This window comes from Sus scrofa, chromosome 12, assembly GCF_054392235.1.
Source record: "Sus scrofa isolate SSC_HxYL_T2T_F1_AM1 chromosome 12, Sscrofa_HxYL_maternal_Yorkshire_Landrace_v2.0, whole genome shotgun sequence".
In the NCBI taxonomy this organism is placed as follows: domain Eukaryota; kingdom Metazoa; phylum Chordata; class Mammalia; order Artiodactyla; family Suidae; genus Sus; species Sus scrofa.
Window position 1 is genome coordinate 65,764,020 of NC_139394.1, and position 13,305 is coordinate 65,777,324.

The 13,305-nt window shown below is 52.7% G+C and overlaps 1 protein-coding gene across 1 annotated transcript in view; it reads right to left on the reverse strand.

Moving 5' to 3' along the window:
* PRPSAP2 (phosphoribosyl pyrophosphate synthetase associated protein 2) overlaps window positions 1-1,594 on the reverse strand; it is a 45,829-nt gene extending 44,235 nt beyond the window's left edge. The window contains exon 1 of the mRNA XM_021067976.2: window positions 1,289-1,594. The gene's annotated coding sequence lies outside the window, so the exon portion shown is untranslated. The remainder of the gene's footprint in view (window positions 1-1,288) is intronic.
* Between the last annotated feature and the right edge of the window lie 11,711 nt (window positions 1,595-13,305).

Sequence of the window (13,305 nt, forward strand, 5' to 3'; positions counted from 1 at the left end):
GGGGTTGAGTCCTTAGGGTTTTCTAGGTATAGTATCATATCATCTGCATACAGTGACAGTTTGATCTCTTCTCTTCCTATATGGATGCCTTTTATTTCTTTTGTTTGTCTAATTGCTGTGGCTAAGACTTCCAAAACGATGTTGAAGAGCAGTGGTGAGAGTGGGCATCCCTGTCTTGTTCCAGATTTGAGTGAGAAGGCTTTCAGTTTTTCCCCATTGAGGATTATATTTGCTGTGGGTTTATCATAAATGGCTTTGATTATATTCAGGAATGTTCCCTCTATACCCACTTTGGCGAGGGTCTTGATCATGAATGGATGTTGAACTTTGTCAAATGACAAGCCAGAATCTTTAACCCACTGTGCCACAGGGGGACTCTGTAATTGTGTATTTATGTGGATGTTCATTTTATAAATACCCCCAGCCCAGCCCCTGTAGACTATAAGTCCCTGTGGGCAGGTCTTTTGTCTCTTTTGCGGATCGCTGTTTGCCAATACCCAGCACAGTCCCTGGCACAAGGGTGGTAGTCAAGAAATGTCCGTACCAGGGGTGTCCTCCCAATTACCTGCCTTGGTGGAAAGGAGGTAGGCAGTAGCACAAAATTACATAGTATTTGGACCATACAGGGACTGAATTCCTCAAAAATTTTAAATCAGCTCTGCTGAGTCAGCATAAAATTGCTAGTTTCTCATCACTTTCTCCTTAGCTTACAGTCTCCTCTGCTCTATTATATCAGATACCAATTCTCCATCCACCTTCCATTCTCCCAAGACTCTTTTGAAATCTTTCATAGGCTGATGTCTCTCTCTCTCTCTCTTTTTTTTTTTTTTTTTTTGCTTTTTAGGGCCACACCCAAGGCATATGGAGGTTCCCAGGCTAGGGGTCCAATCGGAGCTGTAGCCGCCGGCCTACGCCAGAGCCACAGCAATGCGGGATCCGAGCCGTGTCTGCAACCTACACCACAGCTCACGGCAACGCTGGATCGTTAACCCACTGAGCAAGGGCAGGGACCGAACCCGCAACCTCATGGTTCCTAGTCGGATTCGTTAACCACTGCACCACGACGGGAACTCCCCTTCAACTTTTTTTTAAAGGAAGGAAAAGCATCTTTGCCACAGTTTTCCAACAGGATGATAAACCAGAAAATGCAGACTTCAAATGACTGTTGAAATGGGAACCCAGGGATTTGACTGTCATTCCCTAGACAAAGGTCTGCCTCCTGCCTCCTCTTTGCAGAAATGGCCTCAGCCATGGGTGAAGGCACCTGTCTGAGCTTCAGTTTCCTCACCTGAAAAATGGGCGCTGAGATCAGCAGCTGCCTGAGGGTTCCGGGTGGGGAATGACTTCTCCTTGGAGTCAATGAGTAAGAGGCCATCAGAGGAAAGGGTTCGGCCGCTGCCTCTCCGCCCTCGCACCTCTGGCCATCGGGAATGAATTAACAAGGCTTTGGCTTCTTCCACCCATGGAGGAGGACGGCAGCTTGTCTGGCCAGGGAGGCTGCAGAGGCCGGAGTCTGGGCACCAGACAAGGGATCTTGGAAGTTTCCATCGTTGGGTCTGTTCCCTCAACCTCTGAATTTTTGCTTTTTTAATTTCTCCCCAAAAGGAAAAAAAAAAAAAGGCTTCATTGTCTTTTACATATTATAAAAATTCAGACAAACAAGGGAAAATTTTAAAGATATTTGCCATTATCTAACCATGGAGAAATAACCACTCAACATCTCTCTTTTAAAAAGATTTAAGTATAGTTGATTTACAATATTGCATGAAGTTCTGCTATATAGCAGGGACTCAGTTATACACACGCATTCATTTTCACATTCTTTCCATTACAGTTTGGCATAGGATATTGGGTAAAGCTCCCTGTGCTATACAGGAGGACCCTCTTTGTTCATCCTGGAGATACTAGTTTGCATCTGCTGGTCCCAAATTCCCAATCCTTCCCTACCTCGGAGCCCACAGAGCACCCGCCTCAGGAGGTGAGCACTGCCTGGTTATAGCAAAGTGCCCGCTTCAGTGCCCGAGACTTGATGTGTAAGTGAGATCTTCAGGCATAAATATAGAATGGGCCTTTTGTTAATATGTAAATGATATTATTATCATCACTATATATGGCTTACTCTCATTATCCGGCTGGGTAACATTATATAGACATTGTATAGTCTCATGATCATTTTTAGCGTAGGACCTGAGCAGTCACTTCTCTTCTCCGACTTTCAGTTCTCTCCTCTGTAAACCAGCGAATGCCACCTACCTCTTGGCACTGTCAGAGGAGGGGGCCGAACAGTGCTGACGGTGCGGGCCAGCCTGCCTGCTGGCAGTGCCCGCCGCGCTCTGGGGCCTCTGCCCCGGCTGACATCCGGCTCTTCCACAGCTCCTCCTCTCAGCACGCGCCCCGACCGGCCCTGGGCTGAGCCATAGCAGCACCCCACCTACAGGACCGTTTTATTTTATTTTTTTCTCTTTTTTGCCTTTTCTAGGGCTGTTCCTGCATCATATGGAGATTCCCAGGTGAGGGGTAGAATGGGAGCTGTAGCCGCCGGCCTACACCACAGCCACAGCAACTCGGGATCCGAGCCACGTCTGCGACCTACCCCGCAGCTCATGGCAACGCCAGATCCTTAACCCACTGAGCAAGGCCAGGGATCGAACCCGCAACCTCATGGTTCCTCATCGGATTCGTTAACCACTGCGCCACGATGAGAACTCCCTACAGGGCCTTTTTAAAAATTACCTCCATGATTGGGAAGTGCAGAGCTGAAGGCTGGTGGACCCCAGAAGCCACCTCCCAACTCGAATCTGCATCCCTCCCCCCAGCCTGGAGTCACCGCAGATGCTCCTGCTCAGCCCTCTAAGCCGCTCCCTCCAGCTCTGAGAGGAGCGTCCTGAGCGGGCGTCTTGTGGTCCCCACCCCCTCCACCTGCAGTGCCAGCTGGAGACTCCCTTTGCCCCCATCCTGCCCCAGTAACTCCGCCTCCACCCCTGCCCTCCCCCCACTTCCTCCCGGTCCTTCCCTCCCAGGAGCATGGCCTGCCCCCTCCTCCACTTCCTTCTGGGGCTTTTGCTACTCATTCATATTCTGTCCTCGGTTGAGATGTAACAAGCAGAAAGTTTTTCCCCACTCATAACTGTTTATCTTGGGACTCTGGCAGTGAGACCCAGTTGGCACCAGCTAAAGATAAATGAGCAGCGACTGATGGGTTACCTAACTCAAAAGCCCCGAGTGAAGCTTCAGGTGTGACTGGATCCTGGGCTCCAAGACCCCAAGATTTTGTCTTTCTCCGTCTTAAAACCCTCTCTGCTCACTTCACTTCTGTGGCTTTGTTGTCAAGCAAGCTCTGCCTGTGTGATGGCAACAGGGCTGCCCACACTTGCGGGCTTGTCTAGAACGGTATGCCTGTGGCCTCAGCAAGCGAGACGTCTGGGCTGGTGCAGGGTCCTTTGCGATCTCTGACAAAGCACTTGGATGTCACACATGTACATGGAGATGTCACACACAAAGTGCCCCCCGCGTGGGTGGCACACAGTCGCACATTGCATGCTCACCTTACGCAGACATGACCATGTGCATACGGAAAAATCACACACCCTGGGACCCTCCCCACTTAGATATTATACTATGCTCATGTAAGTGCCACCACCGAGGGCTAATTCAGATTCCATGTATGCGCCACTGTTTCACACACCTCTTACGTAAAGCTGGGCTCTGAGTCTGATGTGCATCAGAATGAAATGAAATAGTACAGAGACTTTGTAAGGATTACATACATTAAATTAAAAAACAAGCAAAACTCTGCCTATGCTCCAAAGGCACAGAGTGAGAGCAAATGTCATAATATGTCCACCTGACATAAAGGACTGAATGTCTGGAATGTATAAGCACCCTTAAAAATCAATACTGGAGTTCCCATCATAGCTCAGCAGTTAATGAACCTGACTAGCATCCATGAGGACATGGGTTTGATCCCTGGCCTCGCTCAGTGGGTTAAGGATCCAGCGTTGCTGTGAGCTGTGGTGTAGGTGGTAGATGCAGCTCAGATCCCTTGTTGCTGTGGCTGTGGTGGAGGCTGGCAGCTACAGCTGCGATTCAACCCCTAGCCTGGGAACTTCCATATGCCATGGGTGCAGCCCTTGAAAAAAAAAAATCAATTCTAAGTTTCATTTAACACCTACTAGGATGCCCTTCATGAAAGTTGAGCCCAAGAGTCCAACGTAGCGTGACTGTGTGACTCCCCAGTACGTCTCCTCGGCGCCACCAAAAAGGGACCGAAAACAGATGCTCCAATACGTGTATACCAGTGTGAATAGCAGCACTAACCACACAGCCAAAGTGGGAAAAGCACAAATGTCCATCAGCAGGTGAAAGGACAAGCAGCGTGCGGTGCTTCCTCGCAGCGGAGTACTACTCACCCACAAAGAGGAGGGACCATGGCAGAACGCAGATGAGCCTCAGACACGAGATACTCAGTGGGAGAAGCCAGACCCAAAAGGCCACAGGGGGTATGATTCTGTTTATGGGAAATATCCAGGACGGGTAAATCCATAGAGGCGGAAAGCAGATTAGTGGTTGCCAGGGGCTGAGGAGTGACGGCTTAATGGCTATGGCGTTTCATTTTGGGGCAATGGACACATCTTGAAACTAGACAGAGGAGCTGGTTATACAGTCTTGTGAAAGTACCAAGTGCCACTGAATCATACACTTTAAAATGGGTCATGGAGTTCCCGTCATGGCGCAGCGGGAATGAGTCTCACTAGGAACCGTGAGGTTACAAGTTCGATCCCTGGCCTCGCTCAGTGGGTTAAGGATCCGGCATCACCGTGAGCTGTGGTATAGGTCGCAGATGTGGCTCAGATTTGGCATCGCTGTGCCTGTGGCGTAGACTGGCAGCTGTAGCTCCAATTGGACCCCTAGCCTGGGAACCTCCACAGGTTCGGCCCTAAAAAAATAAAAAATAAAGATAAAATGGGTCGTGATTGAATACACATTATTCACATTTTGCCTCAAGGAAGTCAACAGTAAGAAAGCAAATAATCCACTTTTCAGAACAGGCAAATCATTTAGACAGATGCTTAAATAAAGTTGATACACAGGGAATTTTCTGATGGCCCTGTGGGTTAAGGATTCAGTGCTGTCGCTGCTGTGGTGCAGGGGCTGGTTCCTGGCCCAGGAATTTCTGCATGCCACTAGCATGGAAAGAAAGAAAAAGACCTTCAAGTTGGGGGGAGGGGGGTACACGAAAAGATGGCCTAGATCATTAGTCTTCAGAGGAATGTGAATTAAAGCAACCCTGCCGTATCACTAAATACGCATGAAGATGGCTGAAGCTGACAGTGACGAGAGCAAATGCTTACGGGGTTGTGGAGAACCCTGGACCAGCTCGCTTTGCTGGTGGAGATCTGAGATGCCACAGCTGCTCTGGAAAACAGCTTGGCAGCTTCTTATAAAGTTAAACATACACCCCCCATAAGACCCTGCCGTCCCACTCCCAGCCCCGGGTGGGAAGAGAGTGAGGGAACAAGTATGGACCCAGGAGGAGGGTGAGGAGGCGGGCACAGGCCAGACTTCAGATCACAGAAAAGCCAGAACAGGGGTTCCTGTTTTGTTTGGTTTTGGTTTTGGTTTGGTTTTGGCCACAGCCTTGCCTGCAGCATTTGGAAATTCCCCGGCCCCGGATAAAACTTAGGCCACAGCAGTGACACCAGATCCTTAACCTGCTGAGCTCCTTGGGGGAACTCCAGGAGCACCTGTTGACTCAGCCTTTGAACCTGAGAAGGCAATCAGCATGGTGCATCAGTTAGAACACATCTGCATACAATGGAAAGCTAAATAACAGTGGTTTATGTAAAAGAGAAGTTTATTTCTCTCTCTTATATGGCAACTTCACAGGGTCCCAGGGACTCAGGGACTGTTATTAGCTTACCACTCCACCATTCCTAGGCCTCAGTCTTCACCCTCATGATCCAAAATGACTGCTGGAGCTCCAGCCATTACAACTGCATTCCAGACATGTGGCTGGAGGACAAGTCCAAGGAACAACCTTTCTTTTAAGGAGACTTCCTGGAAGTCTCAACACTTACATCTTGTCCATGTTTAGCCCCATGGCCACACCAAACAGCACAGGAAATGCTGGGAAATGAAATGCCTTGCTGAATTCATTGCTGCCCCCAGAGAGTATTGGCAGTGGTTCTTAAACTTGAGCAGCTGTCCTAATCAACTGGAGGGATTGTTAAAACAAAGTGCTGGGCCCAAGCCCAGAGTTTCTGACTCAGTAAGGCTGTGGTGGAATCTGAGAATCTGTATTATTATTATTATTTTTTCCTAGGGCTGCACTTGCAGCATACAGAGGTTCCCAGGCTAGGGGTCGAATCGGAGCTGCAGCTGCCAGCCTACACCACAGCCACAGCCACACAGGATTCAAGCCATGTCTGCGAGCTACACCACAGCTCACGGCAACACCGGATCCTTAACCCAATGAGCAAGGCCAGGGATCGAACCCGCAAGCTCATGGTTCCTAGTCAGATTCATTTCCACTGCACCACAATGGGAACTCCTGGGAATGTGTATTTCTAACAGGTGGCACAGGTACTGATGCTGCTGTGCCATCCCCATCGCAGGGGGGCAGCGACCGGAAACACATCCCTTGAAGGACCTCCCCAACTGTTCCCCCAACACCGCCCACCTCACAGAGGAAGAAGAGCTGCCCTACGGCTCAGCAACACTGACTCCAGCAGGTGCAGGGCTGGCTTTGCTGCGGATGATTCCCGCCCGCCGTTCCATGGTTGGGGGACCCTGCCCCGGGCGTCAGGTGGGCCTGGGGCAGAAGGAAAGTACACGGGTGAGAAGGAGACCCTCAGATACCCCTGGAGCACAGCATGCCCCACAACTGGGACCATGCGGGCAACGCCTGGTACCACACCTACCAGGAGCAGCGTGTGGCCGGAGGACCCACAGGGAATAGCGCGTGGGTGGAGGACCACCGGGTGATGCTGGCTGCGTCTCCAGCCCACCCCCAAGGCAGCCCTAAGAGGATGACCCAGATCCTGTTCCAGGCCTTCAACCCTCTGGCCATACGAGTGGCCAGCCAGGCCTCGCTGTCCCTGGGTGATGCCCCTGGCCACACCTCTGGTGTTGACATGGTCTCTGGGGGTAGGTCACCCACCTGCTGCCCAGCTATGCGGGTCACGCCCTGCCCACCCCTCCTGCATCAGGACCTGGCTACTGGGGACCTCACCCAGCATGGCAACAGCTTCACCACCGCGGCCGAGCAGGAATCATGCCTGACACCAAGGAGCAGTGCTGCTCCGTGGCCCTGGCCTTGGCGCAGGAGATGGCCACCGCCGTGTCCTCCCGCTCCCTGTGCAGAGCTACGAGCTGCCGCACGGTCAGGCGCTCACTATCCACCGGGAGCGGGTCCCTGTGGCATCCACCGGGCCGTCTGCTGCTCGGTAGTGTCCACCTCTGGAGGGACCTGCCCACCTGCACGGGGCTGTCTGGTGGGACCACCACGTACCCGCGCGCCAGGAACAGGATGCAGGGGGAGCGAGGGCCGAGGCCCCCAGGGAGACCATCACGATCCCCCCAGTTCGAACTCGGTACTCGGTGGGGTCAGGCTGCGTCCCGGCTTTGCTGTCCACCCTCCGCGGATGTGGATCGGCAGGCGGGAGTCTGGCCCGTCGGGCCACGCACCAGCCCCCGCAAATGCTTCTAAACGGACGGAGCCAGGATGGGCTGCATCTGCTGCACCAGCTAGTCCAGAACATGAACTTGTCCTTGCAGACTGCACACCTCAGCCAGCCTCCTGAGGCTGGGTAAGCCTTTGAAAGGAAATTTGTCCTCCAAGCCTGTGTCGGGGGTTGTAGAACTTGTCGCTGATCTTGACCTTGTGTTCAAGTTAGCTCTTCCCTTGGTGCGTGTTTAACGCCCCGTGCACATCTTTGATCTACTTACACGTGGCTCCGTCACCTTGTGGCTGAGGTGAGAACATGTTTAGGGATGAGAATCCTTTTGGCGGCATGAGATTCTGGGTCTCTCGATCTGTGCAAGCTCCTATTCTAGGATTTCTCTCGAGGCCAGGAAGGATCCTGAATCAGTTGCCACTCCCGTCTTGTCCGCCTGGTGGGGTTGAGGAGGCGGCAGCCCTGCGACCCAACTTCCTTTCTTCCCTGGAGGTTTCCTGCCGCAACATCATGGGTTGCGACTTGCCTTGAGCTGGAAATCGGTTTGCATTTACGCCTGTCAATGGATTCATCCTTTTACTTTATGGAATGGTGCTGTGTGCAATTCTCGATTCTTTGCGAGACGACAAGAAACTCTGGTGGGAGAACATGAGGACCCAGCCTTGCAGGAGGAAATGTCTGCAGAACTGAGAGAACCAAAACTAGGAAAACCAAGCAAACATACAAAACACCGTCTTTCAAGTCTTTCCCCCTCGGACGGTCCCTCCCTGTCCCCCGTTGACTATATGAAAAGGCACCCACATGTCTCAGAACATATAACTGTTTGCTGTAAAATAAAATTAGAAAACATGTTTATGGTTTTGCTTCTGAAATCATTTGGCGCAGGTGGTTCACTCAGTTCTGACGGGCGGTGGTTTCGAAGCAACCATCGTTCATCCTCGGGGGGAATTCTTGCAAAGTGAGAAAATCTAAGCCCCATGTTTTCCACTGGCCTGAAAGTGTTGTCCACATGAGAGTTTAAAAAATGAAGAAATTGACTAAAATGTTACATTTTGTAGGCATTTAATTAAGCAGCTATTAATATGAGTTTTGCAGGTTAAAAAAAATTGGGGGTTGTTATAGAACTTTTTTCGATCTCAAATATAAATAAAGGCCCTTGCAACAGTCATAAGTCCTGGATGTGGTGCCAAAAGCACTTGCCAGACAAAGTGGGAGTGCTTCCTGGAAGAAGAGGGTGTGGACTCCGCAGAGGCTAGTTCACCCATAAATCACTGCAGGGCTGTCCCATGCGAGAGGGCAGCTGGCCCCGCTCACGGCTGAGGCTGGAGCTGGGGCCAAGGCAGAGGCTAAAGGTTTTCTCTCAGCCTCAGGAAGCTTGTCAGAGTTGCCGACAGAAGGCCTGCCTGTCTCTGAGGCACCACCAGGTCAGGAGCGCCTGGGTTCTGCTGCAGTAACAAAAGAGCCCGGCTTCTCCCAACAAAGTCCTTTCACACACTCTGTCCATCATCGGACAACTGGGAGCACAAAGCCTCCTCACCCACATCACCTACCCTCAATGCCCCAGCCCCGGGGCAGCCCCTGCGTGGGACACTGCCCCTAACACAGCAGAGGGGAGAGAGAGAACGCTTGCTAGTTATGTTTTAAGCAGTAAAGCTTTGGAGGTCCCCTTATGGCTCAGTGGGTTAAGAACCTAACTAGTATCCATGAGGATGTGGGTTCAATCCCTGGCCTCGCTCAGTGGGTTAAGGATCCGGCATTGCCTTGAGCTGACATTGCCCAGAGCCTGCCAGTAGTTAAAGTGGTAAAAATAGGTTTTACGCAGGAACTACTGCAATAGGGGAAAAGGGGCCTCGTCGTAAGACCGGGCTCAACTCTGAGGAGGAGGAAGCTAAACATGGGAATACAACAAGGGTGGGGCTCGATGCGTGGAAAATTATTAAGAGGAAACATTAGGGTCAGGGGGAATTCTGGCTAAACAAGGTTTGGCCGAAGGCAGGCCGGAGCGGTCGGGCGTCTCTTAGAGGCAGTGGAGGAGGAGGAATTTGGGCGGATACACAGGGTGATCAGATAGCAAGGGTGGGAAATTCTGGCCAAACTGACTTAGCAGGATTCTTGCTGAAACTGGGCTCTTGGAGGACAAGCTAAAGCACGGAGCCAGCGAGGCTCGGGGGAGTCCGAGTAAAGTTTGGTTAAGGAGCAAATCTTGGCCAACAATCTTCCATTGGCTCTTTTAAACACCAGCGAAAAAGAATATTTTGGGGAAAGTTGAGGGAACTTGCAAACAGACTGGATGTGAGAAGCTCTTGCAGAATTTAAAGTTTTCTGGCATATGATAATGCCTTTTCAGTTGGGTGGGATAGCCGTATTTTTCAGAGGTGCATGCCTAAGTGTTTAAAGGTGAGAAGTCACAAGAGACCACAGCGGTGGGTTTTGGGTAAGACTGAGAGTGAAACTCTCAATACCCAACGCTCAGCCAGCGCCTCGCCAACCTAGAGAGGCTGTGGAACAGGAAGCCGCAGCAGTGCTGCAGAGGACACAGAGTACTCCACACAGCTCTCCACGGCTCTGATCACTGCACGCAGGGCACGTTCTGGTCGCTGCAACTTCAGCAAAGAGGAGCCACTGGCTCCAGGGTTCCCTGCCAGCTTCGTGAGGTTAGGAGCCACTTGCATGCTTCAGTGAAGCTACAGCCCAGGAGTTCCCATTGTGGCTCAGTGGAAAGAATCCATGAGGATGCGGTTTGATCCCTGGCCTCGCTCAGTGGGTAGGGGATCCGGTGTTGCCGTGAGCTGTGGTGTAGGCCGAAGACGTGGCTTGGATCCCGCGTTGTTGTGGCTGTGGTGTAGGCTGGAGGCCACAGCTCCTATTTGACTCTTAGCCTGGGAACTTCCATATGCCCTGGGTCCGGCCCTAAAAAGCCAAAAAAAAAAAAAAAAAAAAAAAAAAAAAAAAGCTACAGTCCACACATTTTAGGTCATGTCAAAATAACCCCAGCAGCCAAGGACACTGAGCCGAGGGGCGGCTGTGGGTCAGTTTAACAGCACATACAGATCCTGCAGGAGCCACCTCAGTGCGGACACACAAAAAAAGTCAGTTCTTGAGGCTGGAGGGGGGATTCACAGTTCTGCTGCGGAACCTCCCCCTCTAGTCATGATGTCTGCAAATGAGTAGCTTAACAAACCGTTAATGTAAATAAGACAAAAGGCTAACACTTGTTGAACCTAGGTAGTGCGTTTATCAAACCATGGGTTGGAAACTTTGATGACAGGAATCGAAAGACATAAAATCTAAAGTGGAGATGTTCACCTCTCGCTCTCATTTCCTGCGTGGTTTACTGGTGACTTAATTTTGCCCGTTTAAAGCTCCCTGATCTCAAGTCACAGCAAAAATCTCTCCTCTTTCCTGCAGCACTACCCCCACCCCTGAAATCGCCATCACTCCCTCCAATCCAAGGGCTCATCGTTCTGGAATCACGGGGCATCACACTCCTTCTGTTTCCTTCTTTCCGTGGCACAGCACTGGGGTCGGGTGGGGTGGGGGGAAATTGCCTTACCGCCAGAAAAGGAAACTTTCCCACGCAACCGAGTAGTCCTAGATTCCACGTCAGGCAGGCGTGGACCCAGCGATCCAAGCATGTGGCCGGGCACTGCTCCGGCTCCGTCACGTGGCTGTTGCTCCCCTTTGCAGACAGTGACCAGGTGGCGGCTTCCAGCTCCAGGGGCTGCCTCCTTAAGGAGGGAGGTTGCTGCCTTGGCGCCCTGCCCCACCCCGCATGCCCCGCCAAAGTCCCACGTCTCGCTCCGATTGGCCAGGCTTAGTCACATGCTCGCTTTCGAGCCAATCAAGGACAGTCAGCCCTGATTGGCCCGCCTCCGTCACGCGCTCCACACCTGACCTGAGTCAGCCACGCAGAGACCCGCGAAGGAACCCAGGCCGGTGACGGTGGGGCTGGGGTTTGGGGAGCCGGGAGGGGTGAGACGGGAGTGCAGGGGCGGGGGACCTGGGCCCAACCCACTTCAGAGGCCGGTAGGGCCCCGGCCGGTTCTGCTTTTTCAACCCGTGAGTCCCCGGAGTGAGTTCTGCACGCGGCCGGGGCTTGGCCGATGGGCGGAGCTTTCCTTCTGCTCGAGGTGCTCCTGAACCCGCCTCCCGGGCGCGCCTGCCCGCCAGCGCTGCAGTTCGCAGAGCGGCCGCCGGGGGGAGGCGGCGAGGCGGGAAACCAGGCTGCCGCCGGCTCTGCGGCTTTTGCTTTTTCCCTCCAGGGTGAAGGGTCATCTGGAAAAGCGCGTGCGCCGTCTCTTCCTCCGGAACCGAACGAGCCGGCGAGGCCGCGTCCAGCCCGCCGCGCGCCGTGTCCCGGCCCCTCCTCCCGCCCCTGTCGTGACTCAGCTTGTCATTGACCTTGGCGCCCCCGCAGGGCTCCGGCCGCCCCGGGAGCGTCCTCCGCGCCCTCGTGGGTGTGTTTGGCGCGAACACAGCCGTTCTCAGGGCTCCAGCGCGTTCGTCCAGCTCTTCTGCTGCTGGCGGCGGGCTGGTATCGGGCTTGGGCCATCGTGCATAAGTAGTGTCGCAGGAGCCTTTCGCAGGTGTGGGCACGCGTATTCGCACTTGCGTTGGGTGTAGACCTGTGAATGGGATCGTTGGGCCTCGGGTACTACTAACTTTTCAGCGTCTGCAGGTACGGTCAGGCGCACCCTTTAAACATCAGCCCCTTTATGCTCCCAACGCAGCCCCGCTTGCCTTGCGTACTTTCTGCTTTTTCCGCGGTAGCTACTCAAGTACTTTAGGCTTTAAAAAAACAACAGAGGAGTTCCCGCGTGGCTCAGTGGTTAACGAATCCAACTAGGAACCATGAGGTTGAGGGTTCGATCCCTGGCCTCGCTCAGTGGGTTGAGGATCCAGCGTTGCTGCGAGCTGTGGTGTAGGTCGCAGACGCCTCGGATCTGGCGTTGCTGTGACCTGTGGTGTAGGCTGGCGGCTACAGCTCTGATTCGACCCCTAGCCTGGGAACCTCCATATGCCGCGAGCGCGGCCCTAGAAAAATACAGAAAGACCAAACAACAACAACACAAACACAGCTTTGTTGGGGTATAATTTACGTACTGTTAAAAGTCACGTGTTTTTATGTGCATGATCCAAGGATTTTTGGTAAATTGATGGAGCTGTGCGACCACCACCAGGAACAGTTCCGACCATCTCCACCACGCCTAGCTCTCTCATGCCCGTTTTATTCTGTTTTTTAATCTCATTCCCCCAGCCCCCAAAGCAGTCTTTGGGCACTTGTTTTGTTGCCAGGCACTTTGCTAAGCAATATGGGTGATTTAAAGAATCAGAAGACCTGGTCCGTGCAGCTTAGAGAGAGACAGATGTGCAACCCAATTGGAGTGACGGGGCGGGGCGGGAGGGGGGAACAGAGCAGCTGGGCATGTGTGCCAAGCCAGAGGTGAGGATTTCTGAAGCTTGAACCGCAAACATGGGGAGGCGGGCATAATGGATCAAAAGGGAGGAGCCTCCACTTGGCCATCACCCTCGAACGAAGAGCTTAGCTTTCCAGGCCTTGCCTGAGCAACTCCTGCTCTAGAACTTTCCAGACCACAGCCCTGGAAGAGTCTCTGCCCTTTAGCCCCAC